Consider the following 11,511-nt stretch of genomic DNA (forward strand, 5'->3'; position numbering starts at 1 on the left):
TTATTTTGGTATTTTAAGAGAAGAAAATGATCTTGATGAACAAATGGGCATGACTTTATATGAAAGAGTGGAAGGATTGGAAGAACAGCATTTAGAAAATTATATAGAACATTGTAATAAAAAAAAATTACCATCAGAAAAGTATGTGAAAAGACTAGAAATGCTACATAAAGAAAAAGAAGCAAGAAAGCAAAAAAATAATGCAAGTGGACAAGATTAACACAAATATACGTTGTATCTATATGTCTGCTTGTTTTGGTATGAACAGTTTTGTCCATTTTGAGTATTAACACTTGCCAAATATAATGATTTACTTTAGTGTCATGAATATTTTTCATGTTTACCAATTATATTGATATACTTATACATCTTCCCTTTCCAAGGGTTAAGAAAAAAAGGGAATCTAAACCCTTGTCTAGCGAAGATAATACTTATAGAATATCATTGTTTTAAACAATAAATTAAGGATTTTTAAAACCATGTAGTCAATAAGTTTTATTGTGAGATGGCATATTCACCATATTTAGTCTTGTTACATGCATTCACTATTTGTTTAGTACTGAGTCTAAATGACATGTATGGTGATAATTTTAAAATTAATCTAAATAGTGTGCAGTCTACTATAACTTGATGCTCTGGTAGATGGTTGTCTCATAGGCAGTCATTCTACATTTCTTTATTAGTCCCCTACCGATGAAGTAGAAGGGGATTTAATGTTGCACTCTGTCCCTCTTGTTTGTCCATCCGTCAGACTGGCAAATCAGTTTTCCAGACTTTTTTTCTTAATGCTTGAAGATATTGGTTTGATATTTGTCATATTGTTTTCATGATGACAAGTTACAGGTCGAGTTTGTTTTTCACGATTTAAGCTGTTCTCCTTGTTCAGTTAAATCTCTTTCCCTGGAATTAAAATTTTGATGAAATACTTATTAATTACTAGATTTCTGTTCAAAAGGAAAAACTGATTTTTAACTTTCACTAGAATTAAATTTTTAATGAAATAGTTATTTATTACTAGATTTCTGTTCAAAGGGAAATAACTCATTTTTGTCAAGCCTGCTACTTTTGCGGCAGAAAGCTTGACATAGGGATAGTGATCCAGTGTCGACATTACCTAACTTCTTAAAAGCTTAATATTTTAGAAGATAGAAGACCTGGATGCTTCATTCTTTTTATATAGATGCCTCATGGTACGAAGTTTCTGTCAGTCACATGTCCAATGTCCTTGACCTCATTTTTATGTTTCAGTGACTACTTAAAAAAAAAGTTAAGATTTTTTTTAATGTTAAATTATCTCTTAATATAAGTAATAGTATAACTATATTTGGTATGTGCGTACCTTGCAAGGTCCTTGTGTCTGTCAAACAGTTTTCACTTGACCTCAACCTAATTTCATGGATCAGTGAACAAGGTTAATTTTTGGTGGTCAAGTCCATATCTCAGATACTATGAGCAATAGGTCAAGTATATTCAGTGAATGGAAGGACTGCAAGGTGTACATGTCCAACTGGCAGGTGTCATCTGACCTTGACCTCATTTTCATGGTTCAGTGGTTATAGTTAAGTTTTTAACCGGATTTTTGTGACAAAAATGTCGGTTATTGATTTGGGGATGTACGGCGGTCGGGCGGCCGGGCCGGCGACAACCAAATGTTGTCTGTGCATTTACTCATTAACCGTTCAACCAAAGCTTTTTAAATTTTAATATGTTGTTACAGACAACAAAATGAAGGTCAAGTTCAATAATGACGATTTTGACTTTTACTGTTCAGGAGTTATGGTTCTTGAAAGATTGAAAAATGGCATTTCCAGTCGTGTCCGTGCATTTACGCATGAACTGTTCAACCAAAGCTTCCCAAATTTTAATATGTTGTTACTGATGACAAAATGAAGGTCAAGTTCAATAATGACGATTCTGACTTCTACCGTTCAGGAGTTATGGTTCTTGAAAGATTGAAAAATGGCTTTTCCAGTCGTGTCCGTGCTTTACTCATGAACTGTTCAACCAAAGCTTCCCAAATTTTAATATGTTGTTACTGATGACTAAATGGAGGTAAAGTTTAATAATGACGATTTTGACTTTTACCGTTCAGGAGTTATCGTTCTTGAAAGATTGAAAAATGGCTTTTCCAGTTGTGTCCGTGCATTTACTCATGAACCATTCAACCGAAGCTTTTCAAATTTTAATATGTTGATACTGATGACAAAATGGAGGTCAAATTTGATATTGACGATTTTCACTTTCACCGTTCATCAGTTATAGTTCTTGTGATATTGGCAGGATACAAATAAATGTTAATAAATTCGGTTTGCTGTCGTTGTGACAGCCTCTTGTTATGTTTTGGTCTGTTTTTCCTATACTGTATGCAATAGGTCTACTATATTTGGTGTTTGGAATGATTATGAGGTGTACATGTCTAGCTGGCTGGTGTCATCTGACCTTGATCAAGTGGTCAAAGTTTAGTTTTTGAGTTTTGACTAATTGGTCTTTTTTTCTAATACAAAATGTACTATATGCAATCGGTCATCTATATTTTGTGTATGGAAATATTTTATGATCTATATGTCAGTCATGCAGGTTTTATTTGACCGTGCTCAGTGTTAAGATTTTGTGTTTTGGTCTGTTTCTGAAACTATAAGCAATAGGTCAACTACATTTGTTGTATGATAGAATTGTAAACTGTACATGTCTACCTCATTTTCGTGGTTCATTGGCCAATGTTTAGTTTTCTTGATTAATGTTAAGTTGATGCGACAGTTGTAATAAAGCTTTATATTTAGGACTATCAACATAATATCAATGATAAGTAAAGAAGGCGAGACATTTCAGCGTGTTGTTTAAAAGACATTGTAATAAGATAAATGACTTTTTGGATTTTTTTCCTTTTCCTTAGGTAATTGTTTGAAGAATTTATTGGTAGGTTTGTTTGTTATTTAATGTAGTTTACACCTTGACAATTGTTAGATCAAGTTAGAATTTCATTCCATTACAATGAATTTTTAACCAGTATGGGGCCAAGCAATACTCACAGAATGCTTGTTTTAATAGTGATTGCAGGCTTTGTTGCTCCTCTATAGTGAATGCAGGAGAATGTGTGTCCCAGTGCTTATATTTTATATTTCACAGTTATATATATATAATTGGGTTTTCTGCCTGCCAGAAGGATGTCCACCATTTTTATATGCCCGTTTACGGGATGTTTTATGGTATACCTTGTGCGTTTGTTCGTCTGTCCGTCGTCAGACATTAACTCAAAAACAATTTAACCAATTTGCATAAAACTTTGGTTAGTAGTTTATATCTATTGACATGAGCTCCCTTTCATTTTTTATAAATTTTAGATTTAACGTTTCCAAGTTCAGGGGTTTTAATTATTAAACTAGAGGCTCTAAAGAGCCTGTGTCGCTCACCTTGGTCTATGTGAATATTAAACAAAGGACGCAGATGGATTCATGACAAAATTGTGTTTTGATGATGGTGATGTGTTTGTACATCTTACTTTACTGAACATTCTTGCTGCTTACAATTATCTCTATCTATAATAAACTTGGCCCAGTAGTTTCAGTGGAAAATGATAGTAAAAATTTACAAATTTTATGAAAATTGCTAAAAATTGACTATAAAGGACAATAACTCCTTAGGGGGTCAATTGACCATTTCAGTCATGTTGACTTATTTGTCAATCTTACTTTGCTGAATATTATTGCTGTTTGCAGTTTATCTCTATCTATAATTATTTTCAAGATAATAACCAAAAACAGCAAAATTTCCTTAAAATTACCAATTCAGGGGCAGCAACCCAACAACGGGTTGTCCGATTCATCTTAAAATTTCAGGGCAGATAGATCTTGACCTGATAAACAATTTTACCCATTTTCAGATTTGCACTTTACGCTTTGGTTTTTGAGTTATAAGCCAAAAACTGCATTTTACCCCTATGTTCTATTTTTAGCCATGGCGGACATCTTGGTTGGTTGGCCAGGTCACCGGACACATTTTTTATACTAGATACCCCAATGATGACTGTGGCCAATTTTGGTTTGATTTGGCCCAGTAGTTTCAGAGGAGAAGATTTTTGTAAAAGTTAACGACGACGGACGCAAAGTGATGAGAAAAGCTCACTTGGTCCTTTGGGCCAGGTGAGCTTAAAAGGGGGGATTTTCCAGTTTTCAGACAATACCTCAAGAATGCTTTCTCCAACTTGTAAGAAATTTTAGTAAATTGTTTTTATCCTGCAATTTGGTGTTCTACTATACAGGAATCATACAGATACAGCCCTACAGATATCGCTATGCTGTATTTGTATACTATACAGATATCGCTTTAATGCTCCGCCCACTGCCGGCCTGAGTATTGTATGGACCCTGCGTGACCTCAGAATATGTATTGCAGTCGCATTCCAATGACGTATTAATTGCGAATTAACGATTACTTTTATACGTTCTGTTTGTCCTCAAACATTTCTTTAGAGCAATAAGAGTCAATTCACACCATTTTTTTGATAACATACACACATGACTCGACTCGAAACTGGTGTAGTAGCTCACTTAAAGCTCGCTGCCGCATACACCTTGTTTCCTAGCCTCGTACAAATACAGTTATTATTTATTAAAGACACTAAACAGTTATTGTATATATATCTATTGATGTAAGCTCCCTTTTGAATTTTATAAATTAAGATTTTACATATCTGAGGTATTGGGTTTTATTCATTAAAAACGGGTAATTTTCGAGTTTTGGGACAATTACTAAAAATGCTTTCAGCAATTCTCATGAAACTTTGTTTGTTTATAGTCTGAAAACAGATTTACGTAGTATTGCGCAACAGCACAGTGTATTGCACAACAGCAAAAAATCTTTAATTGATAACATATAACCAGTTTCAAGTTCTTTGACTACTTGCATTTATTCAGAAACCTATAATATGTCAAATATTTAATTACAATCCAAATTCAGACCTGTTACAAGCTTGAATATTGTGTCCATTTTTGCCCGGCAACTTTCAGGTTTGGACCTCTGCAGGGGTGTCCAGCTGCGCTCAGCAAAGCAGTTTATTACTCAGGGTAAAAGTTGCCTCATGACAATCTTAGTCAACTATATAGTATGAGTTTTTATAAGAAAGCATTTTTTTTTGTGTTCAATAACTTGAGTATTAGTAAATGAAAATGTACCACAAGGTTCAATTCCTCAAAAGTATAAAGGATCATGGTATTGGTTTTGAAGGTAATGGCCAATTCTGTTTAGGAATATTGAGAAAAAAATCTATTTTCAGTAGTCTATTTATATACGACAGCAAAAAAAAATTGGGATCGTATAATGGTATGACGTCGTCGTCGTCTGCTTCGTCCGAAGACAAAGGAGTATGTTCGATAAGATCCTAAAATGGCCCCCTTTTATAGCGTAAATTTCAAATTCGGATTTATCGACCAATATCACGATAAATTATAGTTAACACATTGACAAGCTAGGATATAAACCATTTTGTTGAAAATTTTACGTTTCTACGTTTCATTATGACGTCACAAGTTGTACGAAAATAACTGTAGCTTACGTGAATGGGTCTCTTTGAAATTTAAGTATGGCTCCACCTAAGAATCATGCAGAGGGTGATACAGTGATAGTTGTCAAATTGACTTTTTTGGGCTTCATATGTTCTATTTTGATAAGAAACAAAAAAAATAACAATTACACATGTGTTGTACATTTGGTTGCTATGGTTACGATGGCACCATAACAACCCTTTAATTTCAGTCCTAAAACCTTAAAAATTTCTGTTTTCATCACAGATTTTTTTATAAACTGCTAATTAATTTCGATAAAACAAATATATGTTATCATAGTTCCTTATTTGTTCTAAAAATTAAAGTTGATAAACAGAAGTTGCAACTATGGCAACTCTTGTTTCCATGGCAACCAATTGTTGCAGTTTTTCATTTTCTTAAAAGGAGTCAAAATTACGTTTTTCAAATTCTATTTTCTTCCAAGAGCAGGGTCCTATAAATAACCTATTTGTTTGCATTTGTTCATTGGACCTTTGTCTATAACATATCAAAAATAATCGTTTGTAACCTCCTTTAGATTTTTCAGAAAAAAACGGTTTTTTTGTCTCATTTTTTTTTTTGCATTTTTTTTTTCTGACAATAAGCTAAATTATTTTCATGGGTTTATTGCACAATTCATTTGATTGTGTCTTTTTAGCTTGTATAACACCTAAATATTGAAACAAAGTAAAGAAAACAGTTACTTATTTATCATTATCCTCAAATCAAACTACCAGTTTCCATGGAAACAGAACACACCAATTTTGAGAATTACACATTTTTGATAAATGTATGCTTTATAATGATAAAATTTTAATCAAGCTTTTTTTTTTAATTTTTCTCCATGTAATACATTGTAACATCAAATTAATCAAAATATTGAAATAAAGGAAATTTGGTCGTCATTGAGACAAATGCCTACATTTACAAAATCTTCGTTTAAAATCACTTAAACAATATTTGTTCAAACTATCATTTTCTGTACAAAATCATTGTAAAGAGCAAAAATATTAAATATTGATGCTATACTTACATCTTTCAAACAACCCTTGGAAGATATTTGCCCCCCCCCCCCCTCCCCCTTCCGACAGTTAAGCTCTATATTTCATCAATGAAAGCTTTTCAGATATGTTTGTAGTGCAAGAAATAGCCTTTAAATCATTAAAAAATGAACTTATTCCTTATTTTTTTCTAGAGAATTCGATGTGAAATTCTGACAAGAAAAGGGGGGTATGAACCCTATCAATACAGTAGTAATGGTTCAAAATAAAGCTCAACACTGTTTCTAAAAAGGTCAACACATTGGTTGCTCTATAGGATCAGAATACACATGTACAAATGTATCTCATCAACTAAACATTTTTTAAAGATCCATGACAATGAGCCATTGCGGTCAAGGTCAGACAGACATGTACACCCTACAATTGTTCACTTCAGTACACTAAAGTAGTTTTATCTTGTTTTGCTTATGATAATTGAAAAACATACCAAAACACAAAACTTAACATTGACCAATGAATCATGAAAATGAGGTCAAAAGCAGATAAAACTACCTGGTAGGTATATTTTTTATGGTTTTGTTTAAACATTAAAATGTTGTCAAGGAAAAGGGACACCTGACAGAAGGAAACTTCTTAGCATAAGGTATCTGCATAAAAGGTTTGAAGCATCCATGTCTTCTCCCCTCTAAAATATAAAGCTTTATACAAATAGTTTACACTGCTGCAGCCAGATACACCATGTAGAACGCCACTTGCGGGGTGTCGGCTATGTTTGACATGGGGTGGCAATTTTGAAGGGACGAAAAAGTAAGAAGGTAAGTTCAAGCATCAAAATTTCTTATTTCTAGAACTCTCAGTACCGTATAATGTATTGCACGGAAGGAACCGCAACATAATCTATTTCCTGAAAGCAGAAGCAGTCGTTTTCAGTGCTCAGTTTTCTCAAACACCTCGCCCTAGTTTTCCGTGTTGCAGATTTTGAGGCTTTATATGCAAATTTCGGTATAAAAAACTACTTTACACAGCTACCCTCCGTATCATTTATATAGAATTGTATTCCTCTCATTGACTTATACCAAATACCAGTTTCTTAGTTAAAATTAATTGGTTTTGAAACTGCTATTCATCAAAATATAAAGTGTCGCTCGGGGTGTCAGATTTTGCGTCGCAAGGGGTAGAGGCTTGTCATAAAAAAATACATTTTCTTATAAATCGATCTCTATCTGATACTTTTTAATTCAAACACACCTACAAAAATAGGAACATAAATAAAACTTCAGAAATTCAACCCAGAAAAACACAGGTTACATCAAATTCTTCCAATTTTATTCAATTCCGGTTCGTTTAGAGATATGTATATAGTCAGAGTAGACCTTCAAAGTAGATATGATATGATAGATGTGTAACAGAAAACGGATAGTTCTAGCTGGGCGATTACGAACAAAATAACTGTCTTGAATCATTTTTTCTTGTAAACCTGTTCCGTTGTATATTGTGTACAAGTCGTTGTTTTCTCATTGACAATTGTAGTATCATCGTCTTCAGGATTACTTGAAGTTGTGTTGTCATTCGCTGAAAAAGATGCCGGTGAGTGTTTCATTGGAGAGAGTGTTCTAATTCTTTTAGGAGTAATGGATTTTTGCGGCGTGCACGAGTGCTTTTTAGATGAACCTGCTGATGAACTATGATGCATTTTGGCTGGTGGAGGCTTCGGGCATATCTTATATTGAGGACTATTTTGTGATGTTTTGGTTTATTGAGCCATAGCCTTGACTTTTTTTTACCATGATAGTGACTGAAAAGGAAAAGAAATCGTTTACCAGCTTGAAAACTAAATATTCTAAGCCATTGTTTTTTACTATGAATGAAATCAAAAGCACATGTTTGATAAGACCAAAAACAGGCAAAATGAAAAACCCTTATTTTGTCATGGTAAAGTAGATGTGAATGAAATAAAATGTATCATATGAAGACTAATTTACAAGCAAATAAGTATTTTTTTATGACAAGCCTCTACCCCTTGCGACACAAAATCTGACACCCCGAGCGACACTTTATATTTTGATGAATAACAGTTTTAAAACCGATTAGTTTTAACTAAGAAACTGGTATTTGGTATAAGTCAATGAGAGGAATACAATTCTATATAAATGATACGGAGGGTAGCTGTGTAAAGTAGTTTTTTATACCGAAATTTGCATATTAAGCCTCAAAATCTGCAACACGGAAAACTAGGGCGAGGTGTTTGAGAAAACTGAGCACTGAAAACGACTGCTTCTGCTTTCAGGAAATATATTATGTTGCGGTTCCTTCCGTGCAATACATTATACGGTACTGAGAGTTCTAGAAATAAGAAATTTTGATGCTTGAACTTACCTTCTTACTTTTTCGTCGCTTCAAAATTGCCACCCCATGTCAAACATAGCCGACACCCCGCAAGTGGCGTTCTACATGGTGAGATAGTAATCATTAAATCTTTAAGTCTCCCATATATAGAGCTCTATTTTCACAGGCAATACAAAAATCAGTTAGCATTATTTTCTTTATAATTCTATAAAATTTTTGTTTTTACAAATGGTCAATCAAGTCTTTTCCTTTAAAGATGCAGACACACACAAGTTAATTCAGTCCCTTCTAAACAAACCACTTGAAGCATTAGGGCAAAAATTGTATGGCCCAGTCCTTAATTTCAGATCAAAACTTCCTCAGGCTATAATTCATCCAAAAGGGTAGTATGTCCACTGTCGTATTGATATCTTATAAAATGCTGCTTCCAAGACATTATATGTGACTGTGATAGCTCTCTGTCTGTTATGTAACTCAATATGTAGTTCCTCTAGAAAATCTACAAAACAGAAATGAAAATATTATAATACATGCAAATTAATAATGGTACATGTATGATCGATTCATGTTTAAAATAATTGTAAGAATAAAAATCATAGAAATCAAATGTCGTACTTACATTGTATAAACGCCTGTTTACTCAACAAGCATGTGACATCAAAACTTGAAACCGTTAAATTTAGTTTAATTGCTTTGGGAGAGGAAAAAGTGAAAGTAGACAGTCAGCAGTTATGAATAGATTTGATAAATAGTTAAAAAAAATCTACATCTATCTGATCCAAGTTTTCAAAAAAAAATTGACTCTTTTTAAAAAGTGTTGTTGTAATAATGTATTACCTATTGTGATGTATTTCATTGTTATAACACAAATCATTGTAATCATTGTATGAAATTTAAAACCGGCAAGTGTCCATAATTATTCTTTAATATTCTTATTCTTATTACCGGTAGTATTTTAAGTTCTGCTAATTTTTTTAGTTTTCATTTATTGACAAACCTCAGGCGTATAGAAATCAAAAGGATCAGTACTAGTTCATTTGAAAACAAATATTTGCTATTGCACATTACTGTGCAATTGAAGATTTCTTGCTATTGCGCAATACTGTGCAATTGAAAATTTCTTGCTATTGCACAATACTGTGCAATTGAAGATTTCTTGCTATTGCTGAATACTGTGCAATTGAAAATGTCTTGCTATTGCACAATACTTTATATAATAATTATGGATCCTGATTTGAACCAATTTAAAAACTGGGCCCATAATCAAAAATCTAAGTACCCGGTACATGTTTAGATAAAGCATAAAAAAAAGCCCAAGAATTCAATTTTTGTTAAAATCAAACTTAGTTTAATTTAGGACCCTTTGGACTTTAATGTAGACCAATTTGAAAACGGGACTAAAAATTAAGAATCTACATACACAGTTAGATTTGGCATATCCATGATATCAAAAACCCCAATTATTCAATTTTTGATGAAATCAAACAAGGTTTAATTTTGGACCCCGATTTGGACCAACTTGAAAACTGGGCCAATAATCAAAAATCTAAATACATTTTCAGATTCAGCATATCAAAGAACCCCAAGGATTCAATTTTTGTTAAAATCAAACTAAGTTTAATTTTGGACCCTTTGGACCTTAATGTAGACCAATTTGAAAACAGGACCAAAAATTAAGAATCTACATACATAGTTAGATTCGGCATATCAAAGAACCCCAATTATTTCATTTTTGATGAAATCAAACAAAGTTCAATTTTAGACCCTTTGGGCCACTTATTCCTAAACTGTTGGGACCAAAACTCCCAAAATCAAACCCAACCTTCCTTTAGTGGTCATAAACCTTGTGTTTAAATTTCATAGATTTCTATATACTTATACTAAAGTTATGGTGCGAAAACCAAGAATAATGCTTAGTATATATATTTGTTTAGGGGCCAGTTGAAGGACATCTCTTGATGCGGGAATTTCTCACTGCATTGAAGACCTACTGGTGACCTTCTGTCTGTTCTATTATGTGTCTATGGTCAACACATTCCCTATTTCCATTCTCAATTTTAACCTTCATACCTTTTCTCAAAACATATTTTTGTATATATATTGGCTTATGTTCTTATGTTGTACTGTAATACCACTGTCCCAGGTTAGGGGAGGGTTGGGACCCCACTAACATGTTTAACCCCACCACATTATTTATGGATGTGCATATCCCAAGTCAGGAGCCTGTAATTCAGTGGTTGTCGTTTGTTTATGTGTTACATATTTGTTTTTGGTTCATTTTTTTTTTTATAAGAAATCTTGAATTGTACAGTATTGCGTAATAGATTTGTAAGATATTGACATTTGTTTTGTGTCAGAAACCTATATTATGTCAAAAAATTTATCACAATCCAAATTCAGACAGTAACAAGCATGAATATTTTGTCCAAATTTGCCCAACTGTTCAGGGTTCAACCTCTGCGGTCGTATCAGGCTGCACTCAGCGAAGCATTTTATTGTTTATAAATTATTGAATGACACTGGTTACTTTTGACTTACAAAAATATGCAGCTTTATCAAAAGTATTGAATATGGAAGAGCCCAAATAACAGCATAGACATACGACATGGTATCTAACAAGTATA

General features: G+C 33.1%; 2 long non-coding RNA genes across 2 annotated transcripts; both read right to left on the reverse strand.

Annotated features, from left to right (window-relative positions):
* Positions 1–7,741: 7,741 nt before the first annotated feature.
* Positions 7,742–9,026, reverse strand: LOC143046015 (uncharacterized). Its single transcript, XR_012969056.1, has 2 exons — positions 8,918–9,026; positions 7,742–8,336 (listed from the first exon to the last, which is right to left on the reverse strand). It is a non-coding gene; the product is annotated as an uncharacterized LOC143046015 (long non-coding RNA).
* Positions 9,027–9,069: 43 nt separating this feature from the next.
* Positions 9,070–9,601, reverse strand: LOC143046014 (uncharacterized). Its single transcript, XR_012969055.1, has 2 exons — positions 9,507–9,601; positions 9,070–9,386 (listed from the first exon to the last, which is right to left on the reverse strand). It is a non-coding gene; the product is annotated as an uncharacterized LOC143046014 (long non-coding RNA).
* Between the last annotated feature and the right edge of the window lie 1,910 nt (positions 9,602–11,511).

Source organism: Mytilus galloprovincialis, chromosome 9 (assembly GCF_965363235.1).
Source record: "Mytilus galloprovincialis chromosome 9, xbMytGall1.hap1.1, whole genome shotgun sequence".
NCBI lineage: Eukaryota > Metazoa > Mollusca > Bivalvia > Mytilida > Mytilidae > Mytilus > Mytilus galloprovincialis.